General features: G+C 50.8%; 1 protein-coding gene across 25 annotated transcripts in view; it reads left to right on the plus strand.

The window, feature by feature from the left end:
* Nucleotides 1-23,803, plus strand: part of EIF4G3 (eukaryotic translation initiation factor 4 gamma 3) — a 529,091-nt gene that overhangs the window by 157,640 nt on the left and 347,648 nt on the right. For all 25 annotated transcript variants that reach the window (XR_007770674.1, XM_050931156.1, XM_050931132.1 and 22 more), the window contains exon 3: nt 9,981-10,109. The gene's annotated coding sequence lies outside the window, so the exon portion shown is untranslated. The remainder of the gene's footprint in view (nt 1-9,980; nt 10,110-23,803) is intronic.

The following is a 23,803-nucleotide window of genomic DNA, read 5'->3' on the forward strand; positions in this document are numbered from 1 at the left end:
TGCCGGAAATATACCCTTGCCGGCCCCTCTGCTCCTCAGTTCCTTCTTACTGCCCGTGTCGGTCGTTGGAACAGTGGAGCACAGCTTAGCTGATCTCCACCACCCTAGCGATTCGCTCGTTTCTGTTGTATTTGTGTATATAGTTCGATTTCTATCAGTATAGTTAGTGTTTAGTTGTTAGTTCTGTAGTAGTTATTGTAGATAGTTAAGAGGGATCGGGGTCTAGCTCCTTTTTCCCTCCACCAGTACCGGGGCCCATGCCCGGTTCACCGGGCTTCAAACTGTGCTTGGCCTGTCATAGGCCGATGCCCACAGGAGACCCTCACGACTCCTGTCTTAAGTGCCTGGGTGAATCCCACCTGACGGACAAGTGCCGCATCTGTAAGGCGTTCAAGCCCTGGACTGAAAAAGAACGGGACATTTGCCCAAAACAACTGCTGATGGAGGCAGCGTTGACTCCCCAGTCCTCGGCACCGTCAGCGGCACCGGGAGCAAGTGCCTCCTCGGCACCAGAGCGCACGCCAACAGCGAAGGCTCCTCGACATCAGCCATCAGCGGCTCAAGCTTCTACCCGGCACCGTTCACTCTCACCGCGGAGCAAGAAGCACAAGCCTCCTGCGGCTGCTATATCTACATCACAATCTGAGTGCTTAGCCAAGTCGGACCGCCCGGCACCATCAACTGCCGTGGCACCGACGTCCTCCGCACTGTTGATTCCGGCCTCGCTGGAGCCGTCGAGTCCGGTGCTCACCAGCTCCCCGGCACGTGCCGTGGTTGAGCTTGTTGTGCCCTCCACTCCAGAGACATTTTCCACGGCACGGGACTTGATTGCCTTGACGGAGCCTGAGCTGCCTCAACCCCCGGTGCCGCTGGTGCGTGTTCCTCAGTCTATAGGCAAGCCGGCCCTCATGAGACCTTCTTCGCCTGGTACCACAGAACGTCACCGGTCCCGATCCAGGTCCTGCAGGCATTCCCGGTCCCGCCATCGATCCCGGTCCCGCGGCCGCTCGCAGTCCCAATACCGTTCCCCATCGAGGTACCGGTCGTACTCGCAGCACTGCTCGAGGTCCCGGTTGCCGTCCAGATACTACCAGCACCGCTCCAGATCTCGGCACCACTCGCGGCACTGGACTTCTCCCAGCCAATCTCGGCACGGCGATTCTAGGCACCCATCGACCTCCCGGCACTGCGCTGGTCGCAGGTCCCGGTCCCACTCCCGGCACCGTCATGACTCTCGGTACCGTTCTCCAGCACCACGTAGGGACGGTTTGAGTAGACGCAGAGACCTACATCAAACGGTCTCCGCTCCCCCGTGGCCGTCTCGTCATCCGTCGATCTCCTCCCATGCAGACACTGCATCATACAGGGATTCGGATAACCACCAGGGACCTCATCAGTGGCCCTTTTGGACTCCTTGGGCCTACCACCAAACCCAAGGTGATCCGCATATACCATCGCGCTCCGGCCCTTCTGAACATTGGGCGCCAGAGACCACAGTGAGCAGACCTCCTCCACTGGGTACGGAGGAATCTCCAACACACGTGCCAGACCCTCAAGATCAGCCGCCTCAGGACATCCCCTAAGACCAGGATTCGATCCAAGACCCACTGGTTCCTGGGGTTTCATCCTCTTCCTCCTCGGATGAAGTGGTGGCGGGGACGTCTACATCTGGACCGCCCCCAATCGACCTCAGGTCACACCAGGACCTTCTGCGCTGCGTCGCCCTCAATATCAACTTGCCTGTAGAGGAAGTTCCTGAGGTGGACGACCTGGTTGTCAGTATACTGTCGGCGGAGGCTCCGACCAGGGTGGCCCTCCCCTTCATCCGCTCGATACAGGATAGAGCGGATACCATCTGGCAATCCCCGGCATCCGTAAATACATGACGCCCTCCAAGGGGTAGGAGTACCTGTTTGTACACACCCCTCCTTGTTCATTGGTTGTTCAATCCGTCAATGAATGGGAGTGCCATGGCCAGCAAGCCCCTGCTCCTAAATCAAGGGAGGCCAGGCGAATGGATTTGTTGAGGAGAAAGATCTATTCCGCGGGAGGCCTCCAGCTCAGGGTGGCGAACCAGCAAGCCCTCCTGAGTAGGTACAGCTACAACACCTGGGAGGCAGTAGGGAAGTTTGTAGAGCGCGTCCCGCAGGACTCCCGCCAAGAATTCACAGCTCTCCTGGAGGAAGGGAAAAAAGTTGCGTGGACCTCCCTCCAGGCCTCGCTGGATGCCGCCGATTCGGCAGCTAGAACCGTCGCCTCTGGGATTGTCATGCGGCGTATATCGTGGCTGCAAGTGTCAGGCCTGCCACCTGAGCTCCAGTACACGATACAGGACCTACCCTTTGATGGCCAGGGCCTCTTCTCCCAGAAGACGGACCCTCGCCTACAGAGTCTGAAGGACAATCGCGTAATCATGCGTTCGCTGGGAATGCATACGCCACAGACTCAGAGGCGATCTTTCCGGTCGCAACCTCAGCGCCCCTACCCCCCGCCTCCGCCAAGGCAAGACTTCACCAGAAAGCGAGGTCGTACCTCTCGCAGACGACAGTCTGGATCTCAGGGGGGTAACAATGCCGGTCCCACCCAGCTACCGGCGGGACCGAAGCCAAACTTTTGAGGGTGCGCCCGAGAGCACTGTACCAATGACATCCCAGGATCCCTTTCAGTTCGCCAACCGCCTTGCCGCATTTCTCCCTGCATGGTCCCAGCTGAGTTCAGACCATTGGGTCCTCCACACGGTGGAGTCTGGCTACCGCCTTCAGTTTATTTCAACCCCTCCTCCCCACCCTCCCTCCTCGTCCCTCTTCAGGGACCCCTCTCACGAGCAACTCCTTCTGCAGGAGGTTCCGAGGCTCCTTGTGATGGGAGCTATAGAGGAGGATCCGGAGGAATTAAGGGGCAAGGGGTTCTATTCCAGATATTTCCTAATTCCCAAGGCAAAAGGAGGCTTCCGGACTATCCTGGACCTGCGAGGACTGAACAAATTCATGAGAGAGTTCAATTTCTGCATGGTGTTCCTGGGGACCATCATCCCTTCCCTGGATCCCGGAGATTGGTACGCTGTTCTCGACATGAAGGACGCATATTTCCACATCGCGATTTATCCTCCGCACAGAAGGTACCTACGCTTTGTGGTAAATCGGCAACATTACCAATTTGCGGTCCTCCCCTTTGGCCTCTCTTCAGCCCCTCAGGTATTCACGAAGTGTATGGCGGTAGTCGCCGCCTCCCTCCGCCGTCGTCGAATACACGTCTTCCCATACCTCAATGACTGGCTTATTCAAGGGACCTTCGAGGCTCAGGTCACCGCTCATGTAAACGTCATCAAGGGCCTATTCACCCGTCTAGGCCTGATTATCAACCTGGACAAATCCGTTCTGCTACCTACGCAGAGGATAGAATTCATAGGGGCCATGCTGGACTCCAATCGTGCATCGGCCAGCTTGCCCCCACAGCGCTTTCAGACTATAGTCTCGCTTATACAGCGACTGAAAAGCTTCCCAACAACTTCTGTCCCCACCTGCCTCGGCCTCCTTGGTCATATGGCTGCATGCACCTTCATTACGAAGCACGCGAGACTGCACATGCGTCCTCTCCAGACTTGGCTCGCCTCAGTCTACCGTCCACGCAGGGATGCCATAGACATGATAATCACGGTTCCACCAAGCGTTCTGGGCTCCCTCGACTGGTGGCTGACACCCTCCCTGGTGTGTGCCGGTCATCCGTTCCATCCGTCACAGCCTTCGGTGTCTCTGACAACAGACGCTTCTTTTCTCAGCTGGGGTGCTCACTTAGGGCACCTCCGCACCCAGGGTCTTTGGTCTTTTCAGGAGCTGGCTCTTCACATCAATGTACGCTAACTGAGAGCGGTCCAACTGGCATGCCAGACCTTCCAGCATCACTTACAGGGCCGTTGTGTTGCAGTTTTCACAGACAACCTAATGGCCATGTATTACATAAACAAGCAGGGAGGGACGCGATTTTCCCCCCTTTGTCGAGAGTCGATGCGACTGTGGGACTTCTGCATAGCCCACTCAATAGACCTGGTAGCCTCCTTTCTCCCGGGAGTCCGGAACTCTCTAGCGGACCACCTGAGCAGGTCCTTCCTGTCCCACGAGTGGTCCATCCGTCTGGACATACTCCTTTCAGTATTCCGGAAGTGGGGCTTTCCCCAAATAGACCTCTTTGCATCCCGAGAGAACAGGAAATGCCAGGCATTCTGCTCCCTGCAGGGTCGCTCCCCAGGCTCCCTCTCGGACGCGTTCCTAATTCCCTGGGAAGCTCCTCTACTTTATGCCTTTCCACCTTTTCCCCTGGTCCACAGAGTCCTGCTCAAGCTCCGCAGGGACATGGCGAGGCTAATCCCGATCGCTCCGGCGTGGCCGAGGCAGCACTGATACACCATGCTGCTCGACCTATCTCTAGCGGACCCGATACCTCTGCCACTCTACCTGGACCTGATAACACAGGACTTCGGCAGACTTCACCACCTGGACCTGCAGCCCCTCCACCTGACAGCATGGCTGCTGTCTGGCTAAACCAATCTGAATTGCACTGTTCCACTCCGGTGCAACAGGTCCTCCTGGGAAGCAGAAAGCCTTGCACGCGGGCGACATATCTCGCCAAGTGGAAGCGCTTCTCCCATTGGTGCGCCCAGCGTACCCTTAATCCCGCAGGCGTATCGGTCCCCATTATCTTGGACTACATATGGTACCTCAAGGAGCAGGGCCTGGCGCTCTCTTCAATAAGGGTGCATCTGGTTGCGATTTCCACCTTCCATCCTGGGGAATCCGGCAGTTCGATCTTCTCACCCTATAGTTTCCAGGTTCCTTAAGGGCTTGGAGCGACTCTACCCTCCGGTTAAGCGCCCTTCCCCTACCTGGGACCTCAACCTTGTACTAGCTAGGCTCACGGGCCCTCCCTTTGAGCCGTTACCTACATGCTCGCTGCTGTACCTGTCCTGAAAGATGGCCTTCCTCTTCGCTATCACCTTGGCCAGACGAGTATCAGAGCTTCGTGCTTTGATGGTAGACCCCCCATATACGATCTTCCGCAAGGATAAGGTACAGCTGCAGCTGCACCCGGCTTTCCTTCCCAAGGTAGTCTCTGCCTTCCACATTAATCAAGACATTTTCCTACCAGTCTTCTTCCCGAAGCCGCATACATCGCGCCGGGAACAACAACTACATACCCTGGATGTCCACCGGGCCCTCGTCTTTTACATTCAGAGGACCAAACCCTTCAGACGCTTGCCTCAGCTATTTGTAGCGGTCACGGAGCGCCTGAAAGGCATGCCTGTCTCTTCCCAGAGACTCTCATCCTGGGTGACATCCTGTATCCGGACATGCTACGACTTGGCCCGCGTTCCGACTGGCCATCTCACCGCCCACTCTACTCGGGCTCGAGTCTCGTCTGCCGCTTTCCTGGCCCGCGTTCCATCCAGGAAATATGTCGCGCAGCTACCCGGTCTTCCGTCCATACTTTTGCATCCCACTATGCACTGGTCGAGCAGTCTAGAGATGATGCCGCCTTTGGCTCAGCGATCTTACATTACGCAATGTCTCGCTCCGACCCCACCACCTAGGTAATGCTTGGGAATCACCTAACTGGAATGGATATGAGCAAGCACTCGAAGAAGAAAAGACGGTTACTCACCTTTGTAACTGTTGTTCTTCAAGATGTGTTACTCATATCCATTCCACACCCGCCCTCCTTCCCCACTGTCGGAGTAGCTGGCAAGAAGGAACTGAGGAGCGGAGGGGCTGGCAGGGGTATATATCCGGCACCATAGCGGCGCCACTCCAGGGGACGCCCTGCCGGCCCACCGAGTGTTGCTAGGGTAAAAATCTCCGACGAACGTGCATGCGGCGCGCGCACACCTAATTGGAATGGATATGAGCAACACATATCGAAGAACAACAGTTACAAAGGTGAGTAACCGTCTTTTGCATATCTTAGATGTTAAGAGGGTCCCTATTTACTATCTGGACAGGACAAGCCCTCTAGGGCAGGGGTGAGCAAACTATGACCCACGGGCCATGTCCGGCCCATCAGATCTTTTTAACCTGGCCCTCGGGCTCCTGTCAGGAAGTGGGTTGTGAGGTTTGCCCTGCTCCGCTTGTGCCGTGGCTCCGTATGGCTCCCAGAAGCACCGGCATGTTCCCTCTCTGGCTCCTACGCGTAGGGGCAGCCAGGAGGCTCCACACACTGCCCCCACCCCAACCGCTAGTTCTGCAACTCCTATTGGCCAGGAACAGCAGGCAATGGGAGCTGTAGGGGTGGCTCCTGCAGACAGGGCAACACACATAGCCCCCTGGCTGGTGCCACACCCCCTCATAGGAGCCAGAGGGGGGAGATGCCACTGCTTCCAGAAGCTGCGGGGGTAGTGCCTATGGACAGGGCAGTGCACAGAGCCATCTGGCCACGTCTCTACATAGGAGCTGGGGGGGGAAGGACATGCCGCTGCTTCTGGGAACTGCTTGAGGTAAGCACCGCCCATAGCCTGCACCCCTGACTTCCTCCAGTGGCCCAACTCTGTGCCCTAGCCCTGATCCCCCCGTCCACCCTCTGAATCCCTCGGTCCCAGTCTGGAGCATCCTCCTGCACCCCAAACCCCTAATCCCCAGCCCCACCCCAGCACCTGCACCCCCGCTGGAGCTCTCACCCCCCTGCATCTTACCCCCCTGCCCCAGCCCAGAGCCCCCTCTGACACCCTGAATTCATTTCTGGCCCCACCACAGAGCTCGCCGGAGCCCTATCACCCTCCTGCACCCCAACCCCCAATTTTGTGAGCCTGCTATACAATGTCCATACCCAAAGTTTGCCCACCCCTGCTCTAGAGGCTTGTCTACACAATGAGTTACTGTATAGCTAGCCAGGGTGTGAATCAACAACACACCAGCTTGTCACGCAGTAACTCACCATGTGGATGCTGTCATAACACAGTGAAAAGTCCTGGAGTGCAATTTAGTCATTTGTAGTATGTGAAGCCCTACTCCCAGACTTTGACTGCACTGTATCATTGTCCGCATGGTGAATTACTGTGCAGCGAGCTGGTACAGGGTATATTCACAGCCAGGCTTGCTGTGCTGTAACTCGCCGTGTAAACATGACTTGGTGTCACAGTGTGTGGGGGAGTCAGGGCCCTGCACCCCCGCCCTCCACTTCCTGCGAGTCGCCGTGACTCTCAGCCAGCCAGTAAAACAGAAGGTTTATTAGATGACAGGAATACTGTCTAGAACAGCTTGTAGAAAACAGGACCCCTCAGCCAGCTCCAAACTGAAACTCCCTCTAGCAGTCTCACCCAGCCACACACCCTGTCTCCTCCTCCAGTCTTTGTCCAGTTTCCCGGGCAGATGGTATCACCTGGCCCCAATTCCCTCCTGGGCTCAGGTTAGTACTGGCGGTCAAGTACCATTCCTCAGTGAAGTTACACCGTTATATTCCACCACCATCTAGTATTAATGCAGCCGGTAAACTAGTAAAACTCCCATGCAACATTACCAGGTTAATACTCCCTACTCCGTCACACTTGGGACTAGATTTTTGTGAGGGTTATGGTGAGAAGTCCAAGGGTGTTGGCTGACTCTACCCAGGTATTGCCCTAATGGATTAAGTTTAATACTCTGCTGTGACTTTACATTTATTTCAGTACTTGAGGGTCTCAAACCACATTCCAACAAGTCCATAGCTGTTTCTACATGTCTCAGAAGTACATAATTGAATTATGTAAAGCTGCTGCCTGGCACACAATTCTTGTATCTACACAGTATTAGTCTCTTGACTTGACTTCCAGATTTAATGCTCAGTTTAGGTGAATGATCCTGCAGTCTTTAATTAGTTGACCTCAGATCTGCATTCTTTGTGCATTGTTACTGCTGTTTAATCTCAGAATGGTTTCAGTACTGACAATACTCAAAAGATGTAATTTGCCAATATCTGTGGTTTCTTGTGAAGAATGTCAGTATAGATGCACATTTTCATTCTCCATCCTCTCTTCTTCAGCATCTTCGACATGGATTCTATTTAAATGGATCTGAACATTTGGTGTTGTGAGGGATCATGCTGCCTCAATGGTCAGACCATTGCAGAGGGTTCTACTTTTGGTGCTGAAAGTGTATGCACATTTGTGTGTGGATCTATGCTGACAATTCTTGAAGAACCAGTTATTGTTTAGGTTTCAGAGTGGTAGCCGTGTTAGTCTGTATCAGCAAAAAGAACAAAGAGTACCTGTGGCACCTTAAGTTTATGCCCAAATAAATTTATTAGTCTCTAAGGTGCCACAAGTACTCCTTGTTCTTTTTGCAGTTATTGTTTAGTAACCTCTTTTTTTTTTTCCAACAGAAAGTCAACCACCTTTTTTTAGAGAGTGATGACTAGCATGCACAGATTCATCTGAATGGTCTGGTTATCAGTGAATAATTTCCTTGCACTCTGTGTATCATTCTGTTTTTTTTTCCTAACTGTGTATTCTGATGTCCTTTGTAGCTGCTCTTTAATCATAGAATAAAAAAATCTGCTTTTGACTTGACAAGCCCACCACGATAACTAGGAGGACTGTAAAGGATTTTAGTTTTCCTAGTGGCAGATTGCAAAAGTTTCACAATATCCTCCACTGACTAGTTTCAGTTAAGTTGACTGGATGTGTGCATCCCTGCCAGTCTATATCAGCCAGGAATAAGATTCCTCTCTGAGGAAGGAACAGAACCAGTTGGAGGAAGGTATAGCAGACTATTTTTACCCACCCTTTTCTCTGATCAGCACAAAGGTTCTTTCAATCTTCCGGCACTGAACGATTTTGAACTGTGTCCAAACCTTCATATATTGCCCATTGTAATTTTCATTTGTATGTTGCAGCTGTTTGAGTGTCTCTCAGGTGATGTAACTGAATACATCACTACTTAGAATGTAATAAAGGGGTTTGGACAAACCCTTAGATTTAAACCATGTGTCTCATGTGCCCTTACCTAGCTCTCTTGGCTTTCAAATAGACTGAAAATATTCTTTGTTTGTAGATTAGGAGCCTGGAATTTCCTTCTGCTTTCTTTCTAATATCCTTTAATGCTGGCTGATTTTTCTGTGGGGTACATTGGCAATATCCCCTTCTATTAATGTTTGTAGTGTTTTGAAATTCCTGAGATTTAAATGGCTGTTTTTAAACAAAGAGAGGTGTTTTTGTGAATACTGTTCATTGAGAAAAGAGTGCTAGATTGTTGCAATGTGAGTATAAAACAAGTTAACAAAGATTTCATTGCACTGAATTGCTGGAGGATATCTCTTGCAGTTGTGATTCCTCGTTGATTTTCCATCTCTTGTTTTACTGATCTGGAAACTGCATTTTAAGCACCTTAGATTAAATCATAGATATGGTAGAATAGAAACAAGTATTTGAACTGTGGAAAGTATTTTAGTTAGATCTGCATAGTATGTTTGGCTTTTTTGAGACACCGAAGAGGGAGCTAATTTTCCAAAAGAACTGCTTTGAATTTTTATTCTTCTTTATTGATGGCAAGTCCATCAATCAGCAATGTCAGATTTTCTGTGCAAAAGTGAGGAATAAATGGGGAATTTCCTGTCTTGTTGCCTTTGTGTGTCACTTATTCTGACTGGCAGCAAGCACCTGTTGCGCCACTTTGCAAATCACAGTGAGCAGTTTTTTGTATCAAAAATCACAAGATTGTTTGATATAATTTATGATGATTGACAGTCTCATAGTAAGGTCACATGACTGAAATATCAAGGATATTGCGATGAAATCCCCCAGTATAACTGAATCAAGGTTGTGATATTAGTTTCCACACCTTCATGAGCACTGGTTTCACATAAGTTGTTAAATAATGTTTGAATTGGACCACATTTTAAAAATGCTGCTGATTCTGACCTCCTTCATATCTGGCAGTTCCTTACTCCCAAAGACTAGAATGGTAAATAAAGATTAAATTACTAATATTATGTTTTACTAATAGTTTATCTCCTTACAGGTAACACAGGTAGCAAGACAACCAGGACCTCCTGCACCATCCCCTTACTCTGCACATGAAATAAACAAAGGACACCCAAATCTTGCTGCAACGCCACCAGGACATGCATCATCCCCTGGACTTTCACAGGTAAGAGAGGTGCTGGTCAGAAATTTGCCTGCTCTTGATTTTTTTTTTTTAGTATTTTTCCCTCAGCTCAAGGAGCTCAATTTAAATTTGTCTGCTTTCTGTTACCACTATAAAACTGATTAATGGGGAGCATGCTGTTTTAAAGCAAATCCAGCGCTGTAGTGACTTATGTGTACCATCCTAGTTGGTTGTTAAACATTATTGAATCATTATCAAATTATTGAATCATTATCAAATTGCAGAAAATATTGGTGACAGTGTTGAGGAATATCCCCATTTTCTCACCAACTGTTCTGGGTTATGGTCCACTTTTGCAGAAGTGCCCCAGATACTGTTATAGTGTTTTTTCATGTTACATTTTTTACACGATGCTGATGGGCAAAGCACTTTACAATTAATATTAGAAATAGTGAAATGAAGTTACAAAAATAAGTGCCAACTAAATGACAGATTGCAAGTACAGAAGAGCGAAATAGAAATAATAGTAAGGATGAACAAATAATGTTTGATTAGCAAGTTATGTTTTAAAAGACTACTGTTGTACTGGAGTGAAAGTGAAAGGGGGAGCATGCTCCATAAAAAAAGAGGCAAGCAAGAATGAGAAAAAGGAGATTGAGAAGGGATGCTGCATGAAGCTATGAAGGATTGGGAGTAGAGGAAAGCCAGTGATGTGGAGAGCAGGCAAAATGAGAATTAGAATCTTAGGACTTTTCTACACAGAAACTTAGTGTGTGTTAGGCTAGTGTGCTGTAGATTCACACTCTGGTTTACTGCACACTAAATTCATGTAGATAAGTCCTTAAACTTAATTTGGATTTCAGCTGACAATCAGTTGAGCAGAGGGAAAAAATGTAAAGCCGTGAGATACCCAGAAGGTTAAGATGGGCAGTAGAGTTCTGAACAAGATATATTAGTTTACAGAAGAAAGGAGGAAGACCAATTGTGGACTTGGGGAGGGCAGCGTCCAGAAGACAGGATACGAGATAATGAAAGCTTCAAGCTTAATCTATGGCTAGGAAAAAGCAAACTAAAAATCTTGCTGAACACTGCTGAAATTTCCAGCCAACCTCTTTAATGTTGGAGAAGCAGAAACGTATGATCCAGTTTTCAGACTGTTTTGATGTACAGAAGCAAACGAGGATGTGTGTGAAACATTCCAGCTGGTGTAAATATAGCATATTAGCAGATTACAGATAAAGCACTATGTATATGATACATGGGGTAAAGCACCTTGCAAGAAATCTGAAGACCCTTTGTTATGTCTGGATACTTGTAAAGGCCCATTCTCTTGGAGGCCTGGAAAGTGGAAATTAAAGTATCTTGCAGGCATTGTGGATGTTGTCCGGGAGCATTACCGTATACTTTTATGTCACAGCTGCTACTTAACCATTCTCTGGTTTGAAGGTGGAGGAAAGAGTAGAAAGAGAAACAAATTCACTAGGGTGGAGGAAGCAGGGGAAACCCCAATACACCTCCACCCTGATGTAACGTGACCCGATATAATGCGGGTTCGCATACAATTCGGTAAAGCTCTGACACGCTGCTCTGAGCAGCGTTTTAAGGGTGCTGGGCCAGGCAGGGGCTGAGGGGTTCGATAAGGGGCAGAGGGGCTTGGGGGCGGTCAGGAGCTCCCCCCCAGAGTCTGAGGGGCAGGAGCTGTGGGGGTCCTGCAATCCCAGAGTGGCCCGGGTGATTAGCAGGGGGCCGGGAGCAGCCCGCTTTGCTTCCCTTGACCCTGCCCCAGCCGTGTCGCTCAGGAGATGGGGCTTGGGGGAAGGGCTGCTTCCTGCCACTGCCGGTGAGAGCCTGTCGGGGCCGGGGGGGAGGGCGGATGGGTGATAGGGATAGGAGCAGTCAGGACAGGAGGGTTGGGTGGGTGGAGGGTCCTGGGGGTGCTTAGGGACAGGGGACTCTGGAGTGAGCAATCAGGAAACAAGAAATGGGAGTGGGGGGGCAAAGCGGTCTCACCTATAACGCGGTGAGATTTTTTGTCTCCTGAGGACCGTGTTATATCTGGGTAGATGTGTATTTTATTTGACCTTTCTTATATAGCAGCAAACTCATTAATGGTGAACTTGTGGACAAAGGGAAAGCCAATCCCTGAATGACACTGGTGGAGGAGAGGAAGGAGAGTGACCTACATAAAGTTTTAAAATGTTAGCCAATTTTTTTTTCCTTAATATTTTCCAATTGAGTCAATATTTGCAAAGAAGATGGGGTCTATGCCAGAGTCCTTACTCTAGGCAGCCATGGAGAATACTAGTTTGCTGTTCCAATGACTCTTAGGGGCTTTGAAATTAGACCCAGATTGTGCCACCACTACATAGACTAAAGTATTTATCTGTGATGATCAGTAGGAGGAGCATGGCCTTGTATCCTCCCCAACCTCTTGGGGACACTTGTAAGTGGTAGGAGGGAGCAGTCCTTATGCTTAATTGTACCTGTCCCATTCTTTGGTGGCATAAAGGAAGGAAAGCATAAGGACCAGATACAATCTAGACCTGGTGAATGGATGAAAGCATCCAGTCATTTGTTTCTCTAGGTGGTTCTGGCAGCTCTTCTGCCAGTACATTGGACAAGCGGTGGCTGGAAAACTTGTTGAAATGAAAGCTTGAGTTCTGTAGACAAATAGTAAAAAATGGAAGGGAGAATAATAGTTGTTTTCATTGGTTTTCATTATTTATGCAAATTGCCTTTAAACAGAGTTTTTCTGCTGTAGTGGGAAACTACTGTTGACCCTCTTCTTGTGAGTAGAGTCTCCTCTGCTGACCAGATGGAGGCAGCTAGAGATTTGTATCTGGGCAAGCCTGGCTAGCAGGAGGTCTATCCATCAATTGCTGTTTATAGTGTCAAGCCCCTGTAGGAGCGTCCATTAATTTCCCCAGTGGTGAATCTATTCTGTAATGAGATCTTTCTTCACTTCTACACTCTTTTGATTCCTCTGCTTTTGTCTTGACTGCTTTTACTCTCTTTTCTCCCCTGTGTTCCTTTGCTGGTTTCTTCACGGGGCAGAGTACATACTCCTCTGCCTGACTTGCCTCCAGCAGGAAGAATGAAAATGGAAGTGACTCACACCGATGGCTCCCCATCAAAGCACCAATAGCCTCTTCTGCTCTGTGGGGCACCCCACTGAGGCATGGCCTTACTGGAGCTGGAAGATACAGAAATTTTGGGAGCAGCTGGGAACCCCTCATAGAGCCAGGCAGTAGCTGCAGCAGGCTTCTTGGCTCCTATCCGAAAACAATGTTACAAGAGAAATCAGCTGCAGTTGTGGCAACAGTTGCACTTTAGAGAGCAAACCAGCATGGAAGAGAAGCAGCAGCCCCTACAGTGTTGAGAGAGAACTCCAGCAAACAAGGTAAAACCAGTTCCTCCTCCTCAGCAGGCAAGAAAGGGGGTTAGAGATTAATAGGGATCTTCTCATTCTTCCCTACTTTGCTCTGATAGCCAGAACCCATGCACATGGGTAAGCTCCCAGAGGTACTACACTGAATGCATTTAATGATAGGAGAGTAGGCAGGTTTCCCCCCACCTATCCTTTGTGAGTGGCCTAGTAAATATGCTACCAGCTATACTACCTCAGCATCTATATCATTACTGCCAAAAGCAGGCTCAAAAAATACGTAAGTCAAAGTGTAAAGATGGTTGCTTTCCCCTCAGCTGGTTCATCTGAGTCGCCTCCATTAGGCACTGCAAAGGTTACAAACAAAAAGTCCAGAGAACATAAAGGACACATAGGTGGATCTCAGATTCTTTCTTAGTTGATGCCACCTCTTTTTCCTGGAAGAGGGAGAGCTATCGCAGTTCAATTTGGAAAAAAATAAATCTGACCACAATAGCCAAAACAGACTATTCTTCGAGTGCTTGCTCATATCGATTCCAATTAGGTGTGTGCGTGCCGAGTGCACGATCATCGGAAGATTTTTACCCTAACAACACTCAGTGGGTTGGCTGAGGCATCCCCTGGAGTGGTGCCCTTATGACGCCGGATATATACCCCAGCTGACCGAGTGCCCCCTCAGTTCCTTCTTACCACCCGTGATGGTCATTGGAATGTGGAGCGTGGCTTAGCTGATCTCCACTTCCCTAGCTTTTAGCACATTTATAGTTGTAAATAGTTTTTATAGAGTAGTTGTTATTAGTTTCTAGTTGTAGTTAATAGTTGTTATTGTTAGTGTAAATAGTAATCGGGGGTAAGGGGCTTCTCTCCTTCCCTCCCTCCTGGTACCCGGGCTCATGTCTAGGTCTTCGGGTTTCAAACCATGCTCAGCCTGCCTTAAGCCGATGCTTACAGCAGACCCCCACAGCTCCTGTTTGAAGTGTGTGGGGGAATCCCATCAATCAGATAAGTGTCGCATTTGTAAGGCATTCAAGCCTCGGACTAAAAAGGAGCGGGACTTTCGCTTGGAGCGGTACTTACCCGGATGTCCTTGGCTCCTTGTTGAGACCTGGCACTGCCTCTGGCACCAGAAGCAACAGCTTCACGTCCCGGCACCGGCTAAGACCCCTGTCACCGGGCGTCTCTTGTACCTCTACCGTGTGGCACTGCTCACTATCTCCGGGACCCAAGAAGCAGCACAAACAACCTGCTGCTCCTTTGCAGTTGCCGGCACCGCCTGTGCCTCTCTCAGAGCCGCGTCCCATGCTGGACCGCCCTGCGAAGGCTCCAACTCCTGCACCGTTGATTCCGTTGTTAAGCTCCCTGGTGCGTACCACGGTCGAGCTCAGTCTGCCTTCCACCCTGGAGAGTTTCTCTATGGCACACGACCTGACTGCGCTCACCGAGCCGAGACCGTCGCAACCTTCAGTACCACCGGTACGGGCTAGTCCCTCGAAAGGAAAGCCCTCCATGATGCGCTCTCTGTCTCAGAGCAAGAGGGGACGGCACCGATCCTGGTCCCAAACCCAGTTACAGTCCTGATCCAGACGCTGGTCTCGTCCACGGCACCGCTTGCAGTACCGGCATCGATCACCATCTCAGCGCTGGTCGCACTCGCGGTGCTGCTCCGCCTCACGAAGATTTTCTTTCCAGTACGAGTCGGTACTGGTCCAGCTCCTGGCACCGATCCTGGCACCGGTCTACTCGGAGTCGATCCCGGCACCGTTCCGCCCGTAGATCTTCGTCTAGGTCCATATCTGCCTCCCAGCACCAATATGACTGCTGGTCCTGATCCAGGTCGCAGTACCGCTCGAGACTACAGCACGGGGTGACAACGCAAGACAGGGCGACCCAGCATGTGCGATTGGTTCCACCTTGGCTGTCCTGTCCCAACTCGAGGTCGTCTCAAGCAGAAAGTGGCTACCATGTCCAGGACCAGGATGTGGACGGTGCTAGCTAATGGCACGACGAGGGGCAGGATCCTGGTCAGGGACCTCCGCAGTGGTCCTTTTGGACCCCTTGGGCACACCATCATGCCCAAGGTGTCCCCTCGGTGGCTTCTCGCTCTACCCACTCAGAACCCTGGGTACTGGAGGCCACGGTGAGTCGCCCTTCCCTGGAGAGTTTGGAGGCGATGGCCCTACCCTCAGCTCAGGCCCATGCCCCTAGCATGGTGGACCTAGGGCAACCAGAGTCTCCCCAGCAAGACTTGCCCCAGGACCCGTTAGTCCCTGGAGTATCCTCCTCGTCTTCACCCGATGAGGCAGTGGCGGGTATGTCCTCCTCTGCCCCTCACCTATAGACCTCTGTGCACACCAAGAGTTGCTTCTCAGAGTGGCACAAAACATGAGCCTCCAGGTGGAGGAGGAGGTGGAGGTCGAGGATCCGGTAGTGGACATTCTATCTGTCGAAACCCCGACACGTATAGCCTTGTCATTTATTTGGACTATCCAGGAAGGGGGAGGGATAGCTCAGTGGCTTGAGCATTGGCCTGTTAAACCCAGGGTTGTGAGTTCAATCCTTGAGGGAGCCACTTAGGGATCTGGGGCAAAATCAGTACTTGGTCCTGCTAGTGAAGGCAGGGGGCTGGACTTGATGACCCTCATGGTCCTTTCAGGGTCCCTTCCAGTTCTAGGAGATAGGTATATCTCCATTAATTTAAAAAAAAATAGTACTTGGTCGACTACAAATACTTGTATATTCACCCCCAACTGTGATCCCTTGTTGTACGGTCCATTAATGAGAGGGAAGGACATGGCCAACAAGCTCCTGCTCCTGGATGCTAGGCGCCTGGATTTATTTGGGCGCAAGATTCATTGTACTGGCTGCTTACAACTCAGGGTGGCTAACCAGCAGCTTTCTTGAGTTGCTACAATTATACCTGGAACTCGATTGGAAAGTTCAAAGAGCTTATTCCTCAGGAGTCTAGGTAGGAGTTCAGGGCCCTACTGGAGGACTCTAGCCTCGGGCGTAGCCATGCGCCATATCTCGTGGCTGCAGGTCTCCAGTCTCCCATCAGAACTCCAGCAGATTATCCAGGACATGCCCTTTGATGGCCATGAACTGTTTTCTGACAAGACTGACTCCAGACTCCAGAGTCTGAAGGATAACTGGGCCATTGTGAGTTCATTGGGCAGGCATACCCCGGTGATACAATGTAGGTAGGCCCTTCTGACCCCAACCACAGCGCACCTGCCCTAATCCCTGGCCAAGACAGGACTTCTCTAGAAGATGCGGCTGGGGTGATAGGAAGAGACAGTCTGGTCCTCAGATGGACCAGAACCAGGGCCCCCACAAACCTTCGGTGGAGTCCAAGCAAAACATTTGAAGGTGTGCCTGAGGGCTGAGCACCAGTCTCCTTCCAAGATCCTTCCCCACCTTTCACCAACCACCTCTCCTATTTCCTTCCTGCGTGGTCCCGCATAATGTCAGACCAATGGTTTGTACATACGGTGCAAAGTGGATACCGTCTTCAGTTTGTTTCACCACCACTCTCCCTCCCCATCCCTCTTCAGGGACCCCTTTCACAAGCAACTCCTACTACAGGAGGTGCAAACACTCCTAACTATTGGAGCTATAGAGGAGGTTCCAAGGGAACTGAGGGGCAGGGGGTTTTACTCCCATTACTTCCTAATCTCCAAGGCAAAGTGGGGGCTACGGCCCATCCTAGACCTGCGCAAACTCAACAAATTCATGATAAGCTTGAAGTTCCGCATGGTTTCCCTGGGACCATTATCCCTTCCCTGGGTCCTGGAGACTGGTACGCCACCCTCAGCATGAAGGACGCGTACTTCCACATAGCGATTTACCCGCCGCACAGGCGTTTCTTTTGCTTTGTGGTCAACCAACAGCTCTTCCAATTTAGCATCCTTCCCTTTGGCCTATCCACAACACCAAGAGTCTTTACAAAGTGTATGGCCGTCATAGCTGCCTCCCTCCGTCGACATCAGATCCAAGTGTTTCCGTACCTCGATGACTGGCTCATTCGGGGTCGCTCCAAGGACCAGGTGCAATCTCATGTCCAGTTCACCATGAGCTTGTTCAGACAGCTAGGCCTGCTGCTCAATGTTGAAAAGTCCACTTTTGAGCCGACCCAAAGAATTGACTTCGTCGGAGCAGTCTTGGATTCAAAACTCTCCTGTGCGTGCCTACTGCACTCCCACTTCCAGTCCATGGTGAGCATTATCCACGGCCTCCAACACTTCCTGACCTCGACAGCACACACGTGCCTCAGTCTTCTGGGACACATGGAGTCTTCCACCTTTGCGCCCAAACATGCCAGACTGCGTCTCCGTCCACTTCAGGCCTGGCTCTCAACCGTATACCGCCAAGGCGGGGACAATATGGACACAGTGGTCAAGGTATCGATGGAAGTCTTAACCTCCCTGGTCTGGTGTCTGAACCCCATGCGAAGGGGTGCCATTTCATGCCCCGCAGCCCCCTCTGGTCGTGACCATGACACATCATCTTTGGGTTGGGGTGCTCAACTCGCAGACCTTCGCACACAGGGCCCTTGGTCCACACAAGAGATTTCCTTGCACATCAACATACAGGATCTGAGAGCAGTGCGCCTGGCATGCCATGTGTTCCACAAGCACCTTCAGGGCCATTGTGTTGCAGTTTTCACAGACAACACAACGGCCATGTTTTATATCAACAAACAAAGGGGAGCGCGATCATCCCCCCTCTGTCAGGAAACCATTTGCCTGTGGGAATTTTGCATAGCCCACTCAATCGACCTGGTGGCGTTGTTTCTCCCAGGAGTCCAAAACACCTTGGCAAATCACCTCAGCAGTCCTTTCTGGCTCACGAGTGGTCGATTTGCCCGGACGTTCTCCATTCCATTTTCCGGAAGTGGGGGTTTCCCCAGATAGACCTTTTTGCCTCTTGTGAGAATCGGAAGTGCCAGGTGTTCTGCTCTCTCCAGGGGCACACCCCAAGTTCCCTATCGGACACTTTCCTGATACCGTGGAAAGACCGCTTGTACTACACTTTTCCTCCATTCCCATTAGTCCACAAAGTCCTTCTCAATTTGTGCAGAGACAAGGCCTGCTTAATCTTGATCACCCCGACGTGTCCCAGGCAGCATTGGAATACCACTCTCCTCGAATTGTCGGTGAGCACTCTAATTCCACTTCTGTTGTGGCCGGACCTGATCACTCAGGAACATGGCCGTCTCTGTCATCCGAACCTGCAGTCCCTCCACCTCACAGCATGGATGCTGCATGGCTAACTCAATCTCAGCTATGTTGCTCCCGCTCAGTACAGCAGGTACTTTTGGGTAGCAGAAAGCCCTCTACTAGGTCCAGGTATTTGGCCAAGTGGAAGCGTTTCTGCTGCTGGTGTGCTCTGAGCAATGCTGCCCATCTGGAGGCGCCAGTGCCTACCATCGTAGACTATCTCTTGTCCTTGAAACAGCAGGGCCTAGCAGTTTCATCCATCAGAGTACACCTAGCAGCGATTTCGGCCTTCCACCCAGGCATAAATAGGCTGTCGGTCTTCTCCAGTCCCATGGTCAGCAGGTTCCTCAAGGGATTGGAATGTCTGTACCCGCAAATTTGGCATCCGGCCCCTACGTGGGACCTCAGCCTGGTCCTATCCAGACTCATGGGTGCCCTGTTTGAGCCGATGGCCACTTGCTCGCTCCTGTATCTTTCCTGGAAAACAGCTTTCCTCGTCTCTATCACCTCGGTGAGACATGTTTCGGATCTTAGAGCCCTTACGTTGGACCCACCATGTACAGTGTTTCATAAGGACAAGGTACAGCTGCGACCTACCTAAGGTGGTTTCTGCCTTCCATGTCAACCAAGACATCTTCCTTCCGGTCTTCTATCCGAAGCTGCATGCTTCTCGACGAGAACAACAGCTGCACTCCCTAGACCAGGGGCTGGTAAAGCCGATTTTGAGTGGCACACTGCTGCCTACCCCATCCCGGCCACCAACCCCATTCAGCACCACTGCCCACCACTGTCCCCTGTAGGGGCAGGAGGCAGAAGCTTGGTCCTGCGCAGCCAAGCTTCTTCCCTCTCCAGCTTCTTCCCCCAGTGTGCTGCTTTCCTGCCCCTCCCCTCCTTCCCTGTGCTGATTAGCTGGTGGCCCTTGCGAGGGGGAGGGGGAAGAGTGGCAGCACGCTCTCTGCTCTGTAAGGGAGGCAGAGAAGAGGTAGGGACGGGGCCTTGGGGAAGGGAGCGGAACAGGGCATATCCCTTCCAGCCCCCTGCCATGACCCCTGAACCCCCTACACACCCAGCCTTCTGTGCGGCACTCCCACACCCCCCAGCCCTCTGCCCTGACCCCTGAACCCCCCCACAGCCAGCCTTCTTCGTGGCACCCCCCAGCCCTCTGCACTGACCCCTGAACCCCCCCACAGCCAGCCTTCTTCGTGGCATCCCCACACCCCCCAGCCCTCTGCCCTGACCCCTGAACCCCCCCGACACCCCCTCAGCCCTCTGCCCTGACCCCTGAACCCCCTACACACCCAGCCTTCTGCGCGGCACCTCCACACCTCCCAGCCCTCTGCCCTGACCCCTGAACCCCCCCACAGCCAGCCTTCTGCCTGACACCTCCAGCCCTCTGCCCTGACCCCTGAACCCCCTACACACCCAGCCTTCTGCGCGGCACCCCCACACCCCCCAGCCCTCTGCCCTGACCCCTGAAACCCCTACACACCCAGCCTTCTGCCTGGCACCACACACCCCCCAGCCCTCTGCCCTGACCCCTGGACCCCCTACACACCCAGCCTTCTGCGCGGCACCCCCACACCCCCCAGCCCTCTGCCCTGACCCCTGAACCCCCTACACACCCAGCCTTCTGCCTGGCACCCCCACAGCCCCCAGCCCTCTGCCCTGACCCCTGAACCCCCTACACACCCAGCCTTCTGCCTGGCACCCCCACAGCCCCCAGCCCTCTGCCCTGACCCCTGAACCCCCTACACACCCAGCCTTCTGCACGGCACCCCCACACCCCCCAGCCCTCTGCCCTGACCCCTGACCCCCCCACCCCAGGTCTGGAGTCCCGGCTGCCAGCCTCTTGCCAGCCAGCAACCCAGCTGCAGGCCCTGCTCAGCCCGCTGCCAGCCTAGGTGAACAAAACCCCTTTCTAGCAGCGAGCTGAGCAGGCTGGCGGCGTAAGATCAGCATTTTAATTTAATTTTAAATGAAGCTTCTCAAACATTTTGAAAACCTTCTTTACATACAACAGTAGTTTAGTTATATAATACAGGTCTGTCACATCTTACGCTGGGGTTACGTTCCGCTGTTAATGCGTAAAGCGAAAACCGCGTATAGTCAAAATGACCCTTGAAAATCCATTAAATCACCCATAAAGTACTATGTACTGTATACAGCAATGTACAGTGCAGTATATAATAAAGACTACATATGCAAAATATAATTTTACAGTATTTTTAATAATATAACAGAGAGACAGAAGAATGAAAGAATAAAACATGAAAACAGTACAGTACAGTGCAGGACTGTAAACCTGAACAGCCACCACTCATCCTGGATATTCTTGCTAGTCTTGTATTATACACATTTCAATGATTAGTCTTCCTCTTCCCCTGACAACACTATTATTGAATCATCAGGGCTTGATGTCGATCCAGGAGATGATGGGCCAGGCTTGAGTGATGTAGAGCTCTGGTTTTGTGTTTGGCTCTGGTTCAGCTCGAGAAGTTGATTGGGTGGGCTCTGCTGCTGCTGGTTGTTTTTTCTTTAAAAACATGGTGATTGGCAACTGTTGCTGTTGTCTCTTGAGCGCCTCAAACATTTCTTGGTACGATCTCAAATCATCGGTAATACTACGTGTGATTTTGAGGCTTCGTTCTATAGAGGGATCATATTCAGAAATTAAATCATTCAAGTGTTTCGCTGCTTGGAACACTTCAGAAAATTTGTGAAGATCCAAGTTGCTCGCTCTTCCTTTTCGTCATCATCTTCGTCTTCTGTAGAAGATTTTATCAGTTCCTCTAACTCTTTGTTAGTCAATATTTCTCTATGGCCCTCAATTAATTCCTCAGTTTCTTCCTCAGGGATGTCGACAAAGCCATCACCACTCACTTGCCTGGCCACCTGAACAATGAGTTGCACTTCTTTATCAATGGTCAGGAAACCCTTAAAATCACTCACACAGTCTTCCCATAGGTTTCACCAACATGCATTGACTGTTTCAGACTCGATTGCATCCATTCCCTTTTTAATATAAGTGATGCAATCGGCAATGTTGAAGGACTTCCAGCATTCCATCACATTAGCATTGGGATCAGCATCCGTAGTGGTAAGGATCCATGAAAAGGTAAGCCTCATGTACCTGCCCTTGAAACAGCTAATGACACCTTGGTCGAGAGGTTGGAGGATGGAGGTGGTATTAGGGGAGAGAAAAACGACTTCAGCGTTGTTATCTGCAGGCCGGAGTGCCACAAGGTGTCCAGGAGCATTGTCTATGATCAGCAACACTTTAAAATCAAGTCCTTTTTCTTCAAGGTACTGATTGACCCCCAGAATGAAACAATCCAGAAATAATGATGCCGTCACCCAAGCCTTTTGATTTGATTGCCAGAACACAGGCAGGAGATTTTTGTTCTTGCCTTTTAGGGCACGAGGATTTGCAGCCCTGTAGAGCAAGCCCAGCTTTATTAAATGCCTAGCTGCATTGCCATGCAGCAACACAGTCACACGGTCTTTAGATGCTTTGAAGCCAGAGGCTTGTCTTTCTGGTTTCGAAATGTAAGTGCGGGTGGGCATTTTTTTCCAGAAGAGCCCAGTCTCATCGGCATTAAAAACTTGTTCTGGAAGATAGCCCCTTTCCTCTATGATTTTCTTTAATGGTTCGGGGTAGGCTTTTGCTGCGTCCTCATTGGAAGAAGCAGCTTCACCAGTAGTCTGCACGTTTTTGAGGTTGAAGCGGTTCCTAAAACTCTTAAGCCAGCCTTGGCTGGCTTTGAATTCCTTCTTATCAGAAGGCTGTCCCTCTTTGGCAGGAGGTTTGAACAGTGCATAGATGCTAAAAGCCTTTTCTCCCAACATGTTGTCATTGATAAGCACACGTTTACGGTTCATGTCTTACAGCCACAAGTTTAGTGGCTTTTCAGTCTTCACTAAAGTCTTATCACGCACTTGGCTCATCACCTTAGCAGTTACTGGAGCACTTGATGGCACGGCTTGACGAATTTCTGTCTCTCGAATCTTGATGGCACGGATGCTAGATTTGTTGCGGCCGTATTTACGCGCCATGTTAGTGATGGACATACCGTCTCTCAATAAGTCCAACACGGACAGTTTTTCCTCCAGCGTTGGAACACAACGCTGTTTCTCTGGTTGAGCATCAGATGAAGTAGGTGCCTTGCGTTTAGGGGCCATGTTATACAGTATGAAAAATACGTACTGTCTCTTTAAACAGTACAAGCACAGTAGAGTCTCACTCAGCACGGCGAAATGCACACAGAATGAGAGACACAGGGGGACTGAATACTGTAGTGGGAACAGCAGATTCGCTTCTCCCATCTCTCACTCACTCCACGACAGACGCACTATTTAAACTTTTTTTTTTTTTTTTTTTTTGGCCAGGGTTATTATAGGGGAGACCCTTATCATAGGCCTAAAGACATGCTGTTGTGGGAACAGTAGATTCATGTCTCATGCTGGTGGAATCGCCCGTTTTTTGTTGTTGTTGTTTTTCTTTCTCCCAACCACGCAAAGCTGAAATTGTGCATGTTAAATGCGTGTAAGATGGAACAGACCTGTATAGACTTATAGAAAGAGACCTTCTAAAAACGTTAAAATGTATTACTGGCACTCGAAACCTTAAAATAGAGTGAATAAATGAAGGCCCGGCACACCACTTCTGAAAGGTTGCCAACCCCTGCCCTAGACATTCGCAGGGCCCTTGCCTTTTACATCGAACGAGCGAAACCTTTTAGGAGGACGACCAAGCTGTTCGTAGTTGTGGCAGACTGGATGAAGGGCCTCTCAGTCTCAGCCCAGTGCATCTCATTCTGGATCACATCTTGCATCCATGCGTGCTATGACTTGGCTTGTGTGCCAACTACGCACCTTACTGCCCACTCCATCCGGGCTCAGGCTTCCTCCTCTGCCTTCCTGGCTCGTGTAGCCATACAGGAGATATGTAAGGCAGCAACCTGGTCATCGGTGCATACCTTTGCTTCCCCCTACATGATTGTCCAACAGTCATGGGGTGACGCGGCATTTGGCTCAGCGGTTCTCTACTCTGCAACGTCTCACTACGACCCCACCACCTAGGTGAGGCTTGGGAGTCACCTAATTGGAATCGATATGAGCAAGCGCTCGAAGAAGAA

The sequence above is a fragment of the Gopherus flavomarginatus genome, chromosome 21, assembly GCF_025201925.1.
Source record: "Gopherus flavomarginatus isolate rGopFla2 chromosome 21, rGopFla2.mat.asm, whole genome shotgun sequence".
Taxonomy (NCBI): domain Eukaryota; kingdom Metazoa; phylum Chordata; order Testudines; family Testudinidae; genus Gopherus; species Gopherus flavomarginatus.